The following is a 13,372-nucleotide window of genomic DNA, read 5'->3' as shown; positions in this document are numbered from 1 at the left end:
AAGGATAGAGGCAGAGACTTCTCGATCGAGACACGCCTACCATCACCTGCAAATGAACATTGACCCCTCGCGCGGGAGTTGCAAGCTTGCAGAATGCTGCGACACTCATATGTTTTGCTCGAGACATGCATACATCACGCCGCTAGCCTTCCAACTCAGTGCACGTAAAACTCCAGTGAAATCGTAATCAAGCTCATGTAAAGTACTTGACAGAACCACTTCAAAGTATACATCACTGAACCAGAGCAGAAAATCAGCCTACGAATGTATATCTTGCTACCTACAAAAATAAATGTGTAGCACATATACGAGAGGAGTCGATTCCTACATAGCATACTCCTTACGCTGATAATTATAAGCGGCAAAATACTTCAAATCATGACCCCGGCTAGTATACATTTTTTTCGTGAACCCTAAATTCATGTTAGTAATCGGTACAAATGTGTGAGTAATTCGGACGAATAATCGCTTACCAAGTATCCAGAATCTTACTGTTACAGCCCAGCCAGTGCACCAGAGTACCCCGAAGTGTGGTCAATTGATAATCATTCTTTAATTTTTTAATATCACCTCCGTAGTGTACACCGATATATGACAGGTTACGATTTAAGACCATAAATTTCCCACAAGTCTGTTAGTTTTATTTCGGGAAGTAATAAATTATTTCTCAAAAATAATAAATCAAGTTCTTAGTCAGATTTGCTCTAATGCTACGGTATTACCTGTACCAGCACTTTACCAAAACATCTCCCATAAAAATCTTAAGAATACAGATGGCATACTCAGACAAAAAAAATTCTAGCAAAAAAAAAAAAAACAGTCTTCATCATTATTGGTAAAAAAAATAATACAAACAAACAAGACATAGCGCGCATTACAAATTCGACCAAAATTACGTGTCACATGTAGTTTATTGCATTAAGATAAACGATGTAGGTTAGGGAAAAATAAATAAAAAATTCTTTAATTCTATAATTTATTTAAAATTGTACATTTATACACAATAAAATCTGACATGGTATAAATATCGTATACATTTCTCAGTCCGTGCGACAGTCATTTTTATTAAAATAAATTATTATAGTTCGTATTAAGAATGACAAAATACAAATAATTCATACAGATCACGATACATCAGTTCAGGAGTGTAACACCTTAGAGGGCCTGAAATTATGCTAGAGACCTTCCTTTACAAATTCTGGCTTGTACTAGAACTATATCTTTGCTCAACAATGAGAAGTTCACAAGCTAGCAGAATCTGTTTATGTATTTTATTTTGTCATTTAAAATTTTTTATTAATTTTTTTGTTATTTATTAAATTTTTTTTTCTGTATTTTTATGATATCAAAGAAAACTTGTGGTGGTTTTCTCCGTGTGCTTCCGATTATTCTTGTCAATATTATGGTGATTTTCTCCGTGTGCTTCCGATTATTATTGATAATATTATGGTGATTTTCTCCGAGTGCTTCTGATTATTCTTGTTAATATATTGATGGTTTTCTCCGTGTGCTCCTGATTATACCTGACTAGACATCTTATGGTTTTCTCCGAGTGCTTCTGATTATTCTTGTTAATATATTGATGGTTTTCTCCAAGTGTTTCTGATTATTCCTGGCTAGACATCTGATGGTTTTCTCCAAGTGTTTCTGATTATTCCTGGCTAGACATCTGATGGTTTTCTCCGAGTGCTCCTGATTATTTGTGAATAATCTATCTCTGCATGAAGAATTTTTTACTTAATGAGTCATGTCATTTCTATTCAGAATTAGATTTAATAAGTGAAATTCTGTCAATAAATCACCACTTACAATATTTTTATCAGGTGGATTTAAAAAATAATAACCTTACTCAGACAAATAATATGCTTTGAGACAGCTGATAAGCATTAACATGAAGGATAAACTGTATTGTTCTTGGTGTCTAAGACAGGTAATTTTATTCAGAGTTTCGTATAAATTTCCGAAGTCATATTATCAAATCAACACTTAAAAAATAATTTTAACAGGTGGAAATCACACAAAAACCAAAGTTCATTAATCAGACGATCACTACGTCATGAAACAACTGAGAAACGCTATCACTCACGAAGATTTCCCTTCCCCTTGAGTTCTAGCGAAGCCTCCCTTCTGTTGCGATCGTAAGGGAGCATCCTGCATCCCACACAAAACATTGACTGCTTATACAGACAACTGATACATGATGGTTGCTAATATGAGAATAGATTATCTTGTGATTCCTGCTAGACCATGATATTATTCACTAATTTTTAAATAAGGTCAATGTTCTTCCTCTTGAGATCTAGGGAGGTACACCTTTTTCAAGAGATCGTGAGTGAGCATTCCATAACCTACAACCAACTTTGTTTGCTTTTACAACATAACATATGAGGAAATATGAAGGTGGGTAGTAAAACTGCGTGGAACATGATTTTTTTTTCAAAATGAGAGAAAAAAAAAATCTTTTTTCGTAAATAATTGATAAATGTTCATACATAAAAATACGAAGTACCTAAGAAATACTTTTAGTTGCTATTCAACCATTATGGAGTACGTACAGATTAGTGAAGGTACGATACACAAATATCGATCTCGATCTGTAGGACATTGTACATACTGTAGCAAATAATTTGATAACATCTATAATGCTCGTAGACATGAAAAGAACGAATGTGTTAAAAGCTCATACCGTCAATTACTAATTTGTGGCAAGTGTGGAAGACGGTTGACACGAAGAGATAATTTAAAAAGACATGATAAAACTTGTAAAGCCAAGCTCGTGCAGGAGATAAAGTACGTAGATGGAGACGCTATGCTCGGGGACAGTATGTCTTACAATGAAATTGATCTACCTAGTCTTAAAAGCGATTGTGTTAAAATATCTCCAGGTTTTGAGGAAGGAAATAGCTTAACTGGTGTTGAAGATATAAGTAAGGTAGAAGATAATGAAAGTAACATCTCCAGAAAAAGTGACAAGTCGTCTTATAGTAGACTTCTACGGACTTTGGAATATTTTTTTGGAAAATTAGCAAGTAAGCTTGATGCCAATGATGGTACTCCAATGTCAAAAAAAATTCGAAATACTGGGATATGCAAGATGAAGATGTCAGTGTGTTTGATAAAGATGTGAACATCACCGATGATGTTGATACAAATTATCATAATCATTATTACGATTTTCAGAATATGTTCAGCAAACATTCGAAGAAGATGGTGGCATCAAGTGAAATTGATTATATATCGTGGAAAGACCCGAACGTGTTAACGAACAGGTTGCGACTTTTACTTGTTTCGCAAGATGACGAAATTGTATCAGTTATCAAAGAAACGTGGACTATTCTTGATGAACTTAGAATTTCAGGGTATATATAATAAGTTAGTAATGTGTATTGACTGATGAAATTTTATACTTTTGTATTATAATTTTAAAAATTGTTATTAAAATGTGTCGTTATTCCTGCCCTAATAAAGTTCATGTGTTTGCTACTTTAAAGAATTGAGTTGCGGATGACTATTTTAATATATATCTGTGTGTGTGTGTGTGTGTGTGTGTGTGTGTGTGTGTGTGTGTGTGTGTGTGTGTGTGTGGGTGTTGGAAAGTTTACATTTTATTTTATGTAGATGAAGGAAAATGAGTGTTGAAGAAGGAAAGAGTATGTAGAATTGAGTGTCGATGACGGAAAATGAGTGTTGAATTGAGTGTCGATGACGGAAAATGAGTGTTGAATTGAGTGTCGATGACGGAAAATGAGTGACGAATTGAGTTTCGATGATGGAAAATGAGTGTAGAATTAACTTGCATCCAGCACTGAGTATGTGTAGCTCGGTTCTGAAGGTTCAATGGGTCCCTGGTCCTATATAAATTTAAACTTTGCTAACATGTTCACTGTCAATCTTATTTAACTAGCCATCGGTATGCTGTTAAATGACTGGATGTATATAAATACTAGGTTGTTAATTGACTTCATTTAGTTTTTGTGTGCTGAGTGTAGACTGATGAAAATAAGTGAGGAGCTTAATGTAGAATGGACTTGTGTTGATGGATATGTTGGTGTCCTACTGTATGTGCATAAATCGAATGCTAGTGGTCTGATAATATTTTGGGTTATTTACGAAGATATTTATCGATGTGTGCTATATAAAGCATAAAAGTGTATAGTAAACTTATAGAGTAGGTCTCTTGTTTCGGAGACTTTTGTCATAAGGCTTAACAAGGATCGACTCTGAAGGCTTTGAAGATGTATGGTACTGGACATGTCTTGGCTGTAGCTATATCAACACTGAAGGTCCTCTGAACTGTAGATGAGAGGTACAAAAATAATTGACTTTGGACCTAGCCCGGTATCGTATAAATTATTTTAGAAATGTGTTGTAGACATTTGGAGTCAGTTGGAGGTTATGTGTAGCTGTACATAATAAAATTTAAATTTGAGTAGTTGAAACTATGTTTGGTTTCTGAAAGTTCCATTGTTCAGAGACTCTTAATCCTTCTAGTAAGTCTAAATAAACCGTGTATGTAGGATGAGAGATTAGTTGTTTCAATATATAATTTAAACTTTTATTCCTTGAAATTCCTAATTTTTTTTTTTAGTAATAACAATGGATGATGTATTGACTCGAGTATTATAGTAATTGGTTCTTGATTTGACTAGCGTATTATTCAAACCGGTGCATGTATATAAGCGAGTCCTAGACAGCAGGTCGCTCAGTTTGTTACTGGCGACGACGACGGTGTAAGGATCACCTAGTTTGATTCTTCTGGTGCATAAGACGCGTAATTACCTGTTCTTGTGAACTTGATGGCATCATTACCATCTAAAACGACGAACTTGATGGATGTTGTACCATCGACTACGGGAACCCTGACGTCAGCTATGGCGGAGAATGTGCAGATCCCGTCGGCAACGACGACGACGTCATCACAAGAGGAGACTTCAACAGTCGTGATACCGTCAGCAGGAGAGACTTTAATGCCGGTGGTGCTGGCTACACAGGAAAACTCTACGAACTTCGTTTCGTCCTCGATGGAAACTTCAATGACTGGTGATTCAAGAACGACTAACGAACATCGGTGCTGTTACTGTGACAAAAGTTTTAAATACCGTCAACATGCAAGAAGACATGAAAATCATGTCTGTAGAAGAAACGCTAATCGTGTGTCATTTCCGTGTGACCCGTGTGGTGTACATTTCACAAACAAAAGTAATTTGATTAGGCATTGTAAAAGCAAAGTTCATTTGCAAGTTGTACATCGGGGAAGCGATGGTAATTGCGATGAATATCTGTATGAGTGCTGCTACTGTGGTAAACGATTTGAACGACTACGAAGTACACGCATCCATGAAAAGCATGGCTGCAGAAGAAATCTTGATCGTGTAAAATTTCTGTGTGAGAAGTGCGGTATACAGGTTACACGAAAATTTTACTTGAAAAAACATTATAAAATTTGTAAAGGAAGGTCTCTAGCATAATTTCAGGCCCTCTAAGGTGTTACACTCCTGAACTGATGTATCGTGATCTGTATGAATTATTTGTATTTTGTCATTCTTAATACGAACTATAATAATTTATTTTAATAAAAATGACTGTCGCACGGACTGAGAAATGTATACGATATTTATACCATGTCAGATTTTATTGTGTATAAATGTACAATTTTAAATAAATTATAGAATTAAAGAATTTTTTATTTATTTTTCCCTAACCTACATCGTTTATCTTAATGCAATAAACTACATGTGACACGTAATTTTGGTCGAATTTGTAATGCGCGCTATGTCTTGTTTGTTTGTATTATTTTTTTTACCAATAATGATGAAGACTGTTTTTTTTTTTTGCTAGAATTATTTTTGTCTGAGTATGCCATCTGTATTCTTAAGATTTTTATGGGAGATGTTTTGGTAAAGTGCTGGTACAGGTAATACCGTAGCATTAGAGCAAATCTGACTAAGAACTTGATTTATTATTTTTGAGAAATAATTTATTACTTCCCGAAATAAAACTAACAGACTTGTGGGAAATTTATGGTCTTAAATCGTAACCTGTCATATATCGGTGTACACTACGGAGGTGATATTAAAAAATTAAAGAATGATTATCAATTGACCACACTTCGGGGTACTCTGGTGCACTGGCTGGGCTGTAACAGTAAGATTCTGGATACTTGGTAAGCGATTATTCGTCCGAATTACTCACACATTTGTACCGATTACTAACATGAATTTAGGGTTCACGAAAAAAATGTATACTAGCCGGGGTCATGATTTGAAGTATTTTGCCGCTTATAATTATCAGCGTAAGGAGTATGCTATGTAGGAATCGACTCCTCTCGTATATGTGCTACACATTTATTTTTGTAGGTAGCAAGATATACATTCGTAGGCTGATTTTCTGCTCTGGTTCAGTGATGTATACTTTGAAGTGGTTCTGTCAAGTACTTTACATGAGCTTGATTACGATTTCACTGGAGTTTTACGTGCACTGAGTTGGAAGGCTAGCGGCGTGATGTATGCATGTCTCGAGCAAAACATATGAGTGTCGCAGCATTCTGCAAGCTTGCAACTCCCGCGCGAGGGGTCAATGTTCATTTGCAGGTGATGGTAGGCGTGTCTCGATCGAGAAGTCTCTGCCTCTATCCTTGAGAATTTTTTTTTAGGTTAACGTGCTTGAATTTATGTACTTTTGACTAGTCGTACGTGAATAAGTTTAAATTCGTATGCATTGGAACATATTTTTCTACATGAGCTAAGAGAAATACATAGATGCTACATTGACTGAGATAGGTATCGAACACATGGTTCTTACCCTATGAGTGACTAGCACTTGTTTGTCCCATCTCCTCTAACCCTTGTTTACTTTGTGATATAGATGGAACATGGTTGTTTTCAGAGAGATGATGGTTAAAATGTCTTGGACAAAGTGTCCTTTGTAGAAATTACTATGTGTGGTAATTATTTTAGTTGAAAAGATAATTTAATAAAACATGTAAAACTAACGTGAAGGTTTTTTTATGTGTAAACAAATCATCGATAGGATGGATTTTTATGTAGAAATGGTTGTATACCACATCTCTTGAAGAACACTGCATGGTATATATAATGAAAGACTCTTGGGCTCAAGAAACTAAAATATAGGTGGAAAGGATGATGCGGTTCCTAAGATTAAATGAAAGGAACTTTGTTGATTTTTTTTCTATATACTAAGATGATTTAATTGGGTTTGGGATGATGGGTTGAAGGATTAAATAATAAAACTGGACACATAGGCTTTTAAAGAAAAAGAGAATGGAGCTCACAAGATCATAGATTGCGGGTAAATCACTGACAACTGAAATGTGGAAACGATATCATAAAATGAGTGATATTGATGCAGCTCATGACAATATTGATGACAGCTACGAAGATGATGTCTTTACGTCTGTGATAGTGACACGGACGCGGAGATTTTAAGACAAATAATATTATTAATATAGAAATGATGGAAGCCGTAGCACGACGATCGTGACGAGAAACAAATATTGAAGGATGCTGATGGTTTCGGGAAGACTGAAACTAATGGAAGTATCAACACCTTGAAAAGTGAAAATACACTCAAGCCTATATTTAGCAGATACTCCATACTTTGTAAAAATAATGGACTCCTAAAAAGGAAGCATGAAGGCGATGCAGACACTTCGACATCGACGATAACGAGTTCTTATACGGTAATCTGGGTGAAGACGATGCCTTCTACGGTGATTGCTACAGTGACTCTGAAGCTGGCGACGTGATCTAAGACTGTGATGCAGAACCTAAAGCTGACAAGACCGATGAACGTGGTGGTGTCCTGAGACCGAAGCGATGGAAACGTCGTGATGTAATAAATAAATCTGATCAAGCTTGAGATGATCACTGGCTCGATGATGAAAGTAACCCTGAGGTTGGTGTTAAAACGGAGGACAGCAGAGATCATAATATTTATAATAAACGTGCAAGGAAGATGGTGGCAGAAGAGATTGATTCCACATCATGGAAAGATCCAAACATATTGGTTGACCGGCTAAAACTGATGGTGGCATCTGTTCGTAGAGGACACTACTCGCATATCGTGGAAGTATCGACCATACTTAAAGAGCTTCGGAACGCTGGCTACTTACAATAATCATTTGATTAACTGTCATGTGTGTACTAATGAAAAATAAAATGAATTATTTATATTTTAAAAAAGTATGATTTATTTCTTGTATCCTGATTTCCAAATAAGTCTGTGTTTCCGCTACTGTATGTGTGATCGTTCCGTTTCCTGTGTGTACTGTGTGTACGTTCCGATTTCCTGTGTGTACATTTCGTTTTCCTGTTTGTTCATTTCGTTTTCCTGTGTGTACATTTCGTTTTCATGTGTGTACATTTCGTTTTCCTGTTTGTACATTTCGTTTTCCTGTTTGTACATTTCGTTTTCCTGTTTGTACATTTCGTTTTCCTGTTTGTACATTTCGTTTTCCTGTTTGTACATTTCGTTTTCCTATTTGTACATTTCGTTTTCCTGTTTGTACATTTCGTTTTCCTGTGTGTACATTTCGTTTTCCTGTTTGTACATATCGTTTTCCTGTTTGTACATTTCGTTTTCCTGTTTGTACATTTCGTTTTCCTGTGTGTACATTTCGTTTTCCTGTTTGTACATTTCGTTTTCCTGTTTGTACTGTGTGTACGTACCGATTTCCTGTGTGTACATTTCGTTTTCCTGTGTGTACTTTTCGTTTTCCTGTGTGTAAATTCCATTTTCCTGTGTGTCGGTGTGTTCATTCCGTTTCCTGTTTGTGCTGTGTGTACATTCCGTTTTTTATTTCTGTTTTTTTCTTCTATGGTTGAATGTGTTTCCTTTGTTTAATGTACGTAGTAAAATTTTTTAATTGCTGTATATTGTGTGTATGTCCGGAGCGGTGTCTTCGGCGCAGCGCTCTCTGCCGCGTCCAACGGAGGAATGATGGTAGATTTCCTCCTCCATGCGGCCCTGGTGGAGGCGGGGCTAGCGCTTCCGCCGGTGAGCGGACATGCACGCTTGCAAATTTTTCCCTCCTCCCCTGCTCCACTCCCACCTCGTGCTGGTACCTCGTCACGGTCGAGCGATCTCTCGCCGCTTCTGTGCTGGCTTTTTGAAAAAATTATTCAGTATCTAATATGAAAGATTTTTCATTAAACTTGAAATATTGAATTTTTTTATAAATGTAGAAAATTTTTATTTTAAATATCACTTTTTATACATGTAACGCATTATTATTTTAATTATCAACTTTTTTATAAATGTAACACATTAGTGTTATTTAAAGTATCATCTTTTTTTTTTATAAATGTAAATAACTTTTAAATTGTAAATTTTTTCCCTGCTACTTTTTTTTATAACTAATAGTATTTAAAGTGAAACAAGAATATTTAATATTTTTTTTTAAACTTTAATTTAGTATAGTGATTGCGGATTAATATTACATACACACATAAATTGGATTTATTTTATTTCCAACAATTCCCCGTCCGGTACCAGACGATTACAGAGGACGCATTACAATGATGAAGTGTAGTTCATTACATATAGTTCTGATTGTATATTTTCTTTATAGTCTTACACACCACATATAAATTTTTATGGGTGATAAAAAATATAACATGTAATTTTGAGTCACTGATGATTATGATTATTTAGTTCACACTTGATTCAAATAAAAAGTTTTGATATAGCTACGGAACAATAACTGACGCAACAGGAGTGACAAAACTTGAACACTGTAAATATTTCACGCTATACTTGTCGTCACGCAGATCATTGTTCTTCTGTGGACTCTGGTATGGAGCGATGACTATCAGTACACTTCGACACGGGATGATGATGAGGTAGCGATGACGACGGTGTAGACATTGTAGAACTTGACATTCGGCGTGATGCAATTGACGATAGTGGCGTTAATGGTCTCGACGGTGTGGGAGATGACAAAGATGGAGATCCGTCACGAGATGTATCAGGCTCTCGGGCAGCACCAGCAATGGTGGTGTGGGACAATGACGCCTCACGTGATGGTCCATGGTTCACGAACTGACGAGATCCCGCCTCTCCAAACACTTGACGGGCTGACTCTACTGGTGAGTGGTCACGATCGGGGGATCGACCCCATGGCTCGTCTCGCGACCAGCGACGTCCCTGTCGTCTGCAGCACTCGATGTCATACCAGTTGTGAAGGTATGTTTCCTCATCCTCTGCTTCACTTGGTATGTCCTCTAAGGGTATGGTCCTAATACACCACAAGCTGTTGAAATCAATGACATGGCGCGAAGACATAATAACCGCACGAGCCCTTCAAATTTCTTCTTAGCTTACAAATTTAACTGAAGGGTGTGAAGCGGTAGAGTCTACACAGTAGAAAGCTGCAGGATGTGTACCAATGATGGTTAACGTAGGTGGTGTTGTGAATAAACCCGTCACACTGTTCCTTCCAACTAATTACTGCCTCCGGATCGGTGTTGCGCCGCAACTCGCACCTTACTGAGGAGTAGTCTGGTTCCGAGCTTATAGTTTCAGTCGCTGATGCAGCCTTAAGTGCTTCGAATGTTGTAGGGAATGTACTGTCAGGTCTTAGATATTGGACGACACAATCTATCTTGTTGCAGGATGTCTCGATGATGTCCGGAGCCTCCTCGTCACAATCACTGGTCCAGTGATGACCGAAGTTGCAGACCTCTAGTTGGAAGTATCCATCCTTGGTGATGTAGTTCACACGGCGGAATCCCGGCGTTACTTCCGCGTACTTTGCAGACAGATCGAACGGCATTTGCTTGAATTTGTAGCAGTAGCTCTATACCCACTCGACTATTTGTTGACTGCTGTGTCTAGGATGTTGACCTCAATTTATACCGATAGGACACCACTTATTACGTGAAAAAAACAAAAATCCGTCTCCTCGACACGATGTAAGTACTCGGCGTCGACGGACGTCTCCGCGGCAAATAGTAAGTACTCGACGTCGACGGAGGAGGAACTGCAGGTAACTGAAGGCTTCCCGGGTCCGACAACAGGTGTATTTATACTCTAGACAAAATAGGGGAGGAGGAGGGTAGGGGAGGGAGAACAGCAGCAGTAGTATTGGTGGGAGGTTTTTTTACGATAAAAAAAATTTTGGGTGGGGGGGGGGGGTGTTTGGATGGAGGGGGGGGGTGTAAGTTCGTATATGCACATGGTAAGAAGTGGTGGGGGTCAGTCTGCTAGCACCCACCATTGAGGAAGGATCGGCCGCCATTTTTAATTTTTTGACCTCGTCGGGTTCGAACCGAGGACTCCAAACTCCGTGTCGTTAATGTAGGTTTTTTATAAATAATTTATTAAAATTTTATTATTTAATTTTTTTTATAATTTTTAAAAAAAATTTCATTAAAATCGGATAATAAATAAAAAAGTTAAAGATGGCGGCCGTAACGGAAACTGCAACGGTGACGTCATCCAAAATGGCGGATAACACATCACCGGAAAGTTCGAGAACACAATGACGTCATCCAAAATGGCGGATCCAAGATGGCGGATCCAAAATGGCGGATCCAAGATGGCGGATCCAAAATGGCCGCCGGGGTCAAGGTCAAAGGTCAAGGTCACAACCATCCAAGATGGCCGCCGTGACGTCACAATCCAAGATGGCGGACACCGGCTCCGGCTCCACACCCAGAACCCAGTCCCCGGAGCCCCATTCCTATACTACTATGCTACCAGGAGCACTTGCTAACACACATTACATGCTACAGAGTGTTACCGCCATATTGTTTTCAGTTTTCGATACCAGGAGTGCTAGTATCACATAGTACATGCATTATATGCTAGAGTGCATTGCCACCATATTAATTTAATTTTTGTCCCCTAGAGTTGAGCAATCATTTTTTGTCAGGGCGCCGGCTATCTTGAAATCTGGCCACCATGTTGAATTTATGTAATTATTAAGCTAAAAAATCGGGAAAAATAACAAAAAAATTATTTAAATAATTCGGTTGTTAAAATGATGACCAGCCAGATCTCAATATGGCAGGCGCTCTGCCAATACTTACTACTGCAGTCTATCGGGCAAAAATTGAACGAAAATGATGGCAGTGCCCTCTAGGAAACGAAAACAGTGCTAGATCCAAGATGGCGAGCTCCACCAAATGACAAGATGGTGGACCCAAGATGGCTACCATGTCGTCATACTGACTGACGTAGTAGTGATGGGAGGTCTGTCTGCCGGTGGATTCCATTGAGAAATGATCCGTCACCATTTTTATTTTGCCAATTTCGGGTTCTAACCAAGTAATCCGTGTCGTAAATGTGTTTATTATTAAAATTTAATGCAATTAAATTGTTATTCATTTAAAAATAAAATTACATTAAAATTAGTTAATAATTAAGAATTTTCAAGTTGGTGGTTTATTTTTAAAAATTGCTGAAGTCATTTTTATAAAACTTTAAATATTTTTTATGAATTTTAAAATTGTTCCCCTTTTATATAGCATAATATTATGTATTTTAAGATGGCGTCCATAACAAAAATTGCAATGTTCTCGCATTGGGGTGCTCGATGACAAGATGGCGTAATCCAAGATGGCGACTGAGTTCAAAGGTCAAGGTAAATGGTTAAGGTCATGCAAGATGGCCGCCGTGACATCAGGTCGTTTGTACCTTTCTCCACACTCCTACTCCTGTACCAGAACACACTTTCCTATAGTATTCACATGGTTACAAAATCAATTACCATTATTAAAAGTATTTTCATTCGCTAAATGTACTAACACAGAAATTTTGACGACTTCTATCGGTGGTGTGATATAACGAGGGACAGACACTGTTTACCCTTTTTTAGTTGTAGGTTCTCTGTATATTCTGTGTTATTTTGACCTAGATAGTTACAATATTTAATAAAAATTATAAATTGTAGTGCTTAATGACAGTCGGTTCAGTGAAAGACGACTAACGAAGTAATTACATAAATACAAATTAATAATTTGATCTCGAAGCATGATGTCAAGGTAAAGAGTGGTTAAAGTTGACCCCGACCACTGTATACTTTATTAGCTACAGACTGTTTGCAGCTCCGGACATGTTTAATTAAATCAGCGTATTTAAGGCTAACTGTTGAGAATCAGATTTCATCAGCCTGTGCCTGATGACGGGAACAGATTTCAGTTCTCTGAACGTCGCAACTGTTTTTTTTCTTAGTAAGTCTTCTGTGTTCATCTGTGCTGTCGTTGTTATGTTGTCAGAATAACTGTTTAATGTAATCGTTGTTTTCCCCCTTTTTGTTGTCAAAGGTTGTTCCGGTTTTTGTTCCAACTGTTCCGTCGTCGTCAGTCCACGATCTTCGCATGTGCTGTGACATTGTTCTGACTGATTCGTT

The sequence above is a fragment of the Bacillus rossius genome, chromosome 16, assembly GCF_032445375.1.
Source record: "Bacillus rossius redtenbacheri isolate Brsri chromosome 16, Brsri_v3, whole genome shotgun sequence".
Taxonomy (NCBI): domain Eukaryota; kingdom Metazoa; phylum Arthropoda; class Insecta; order Phasmatodea; family Bacillidae; genus Bacillus; species Bacillus rossius.
This window is presented reverse-complemented; position numbering follows the sequence as displayed.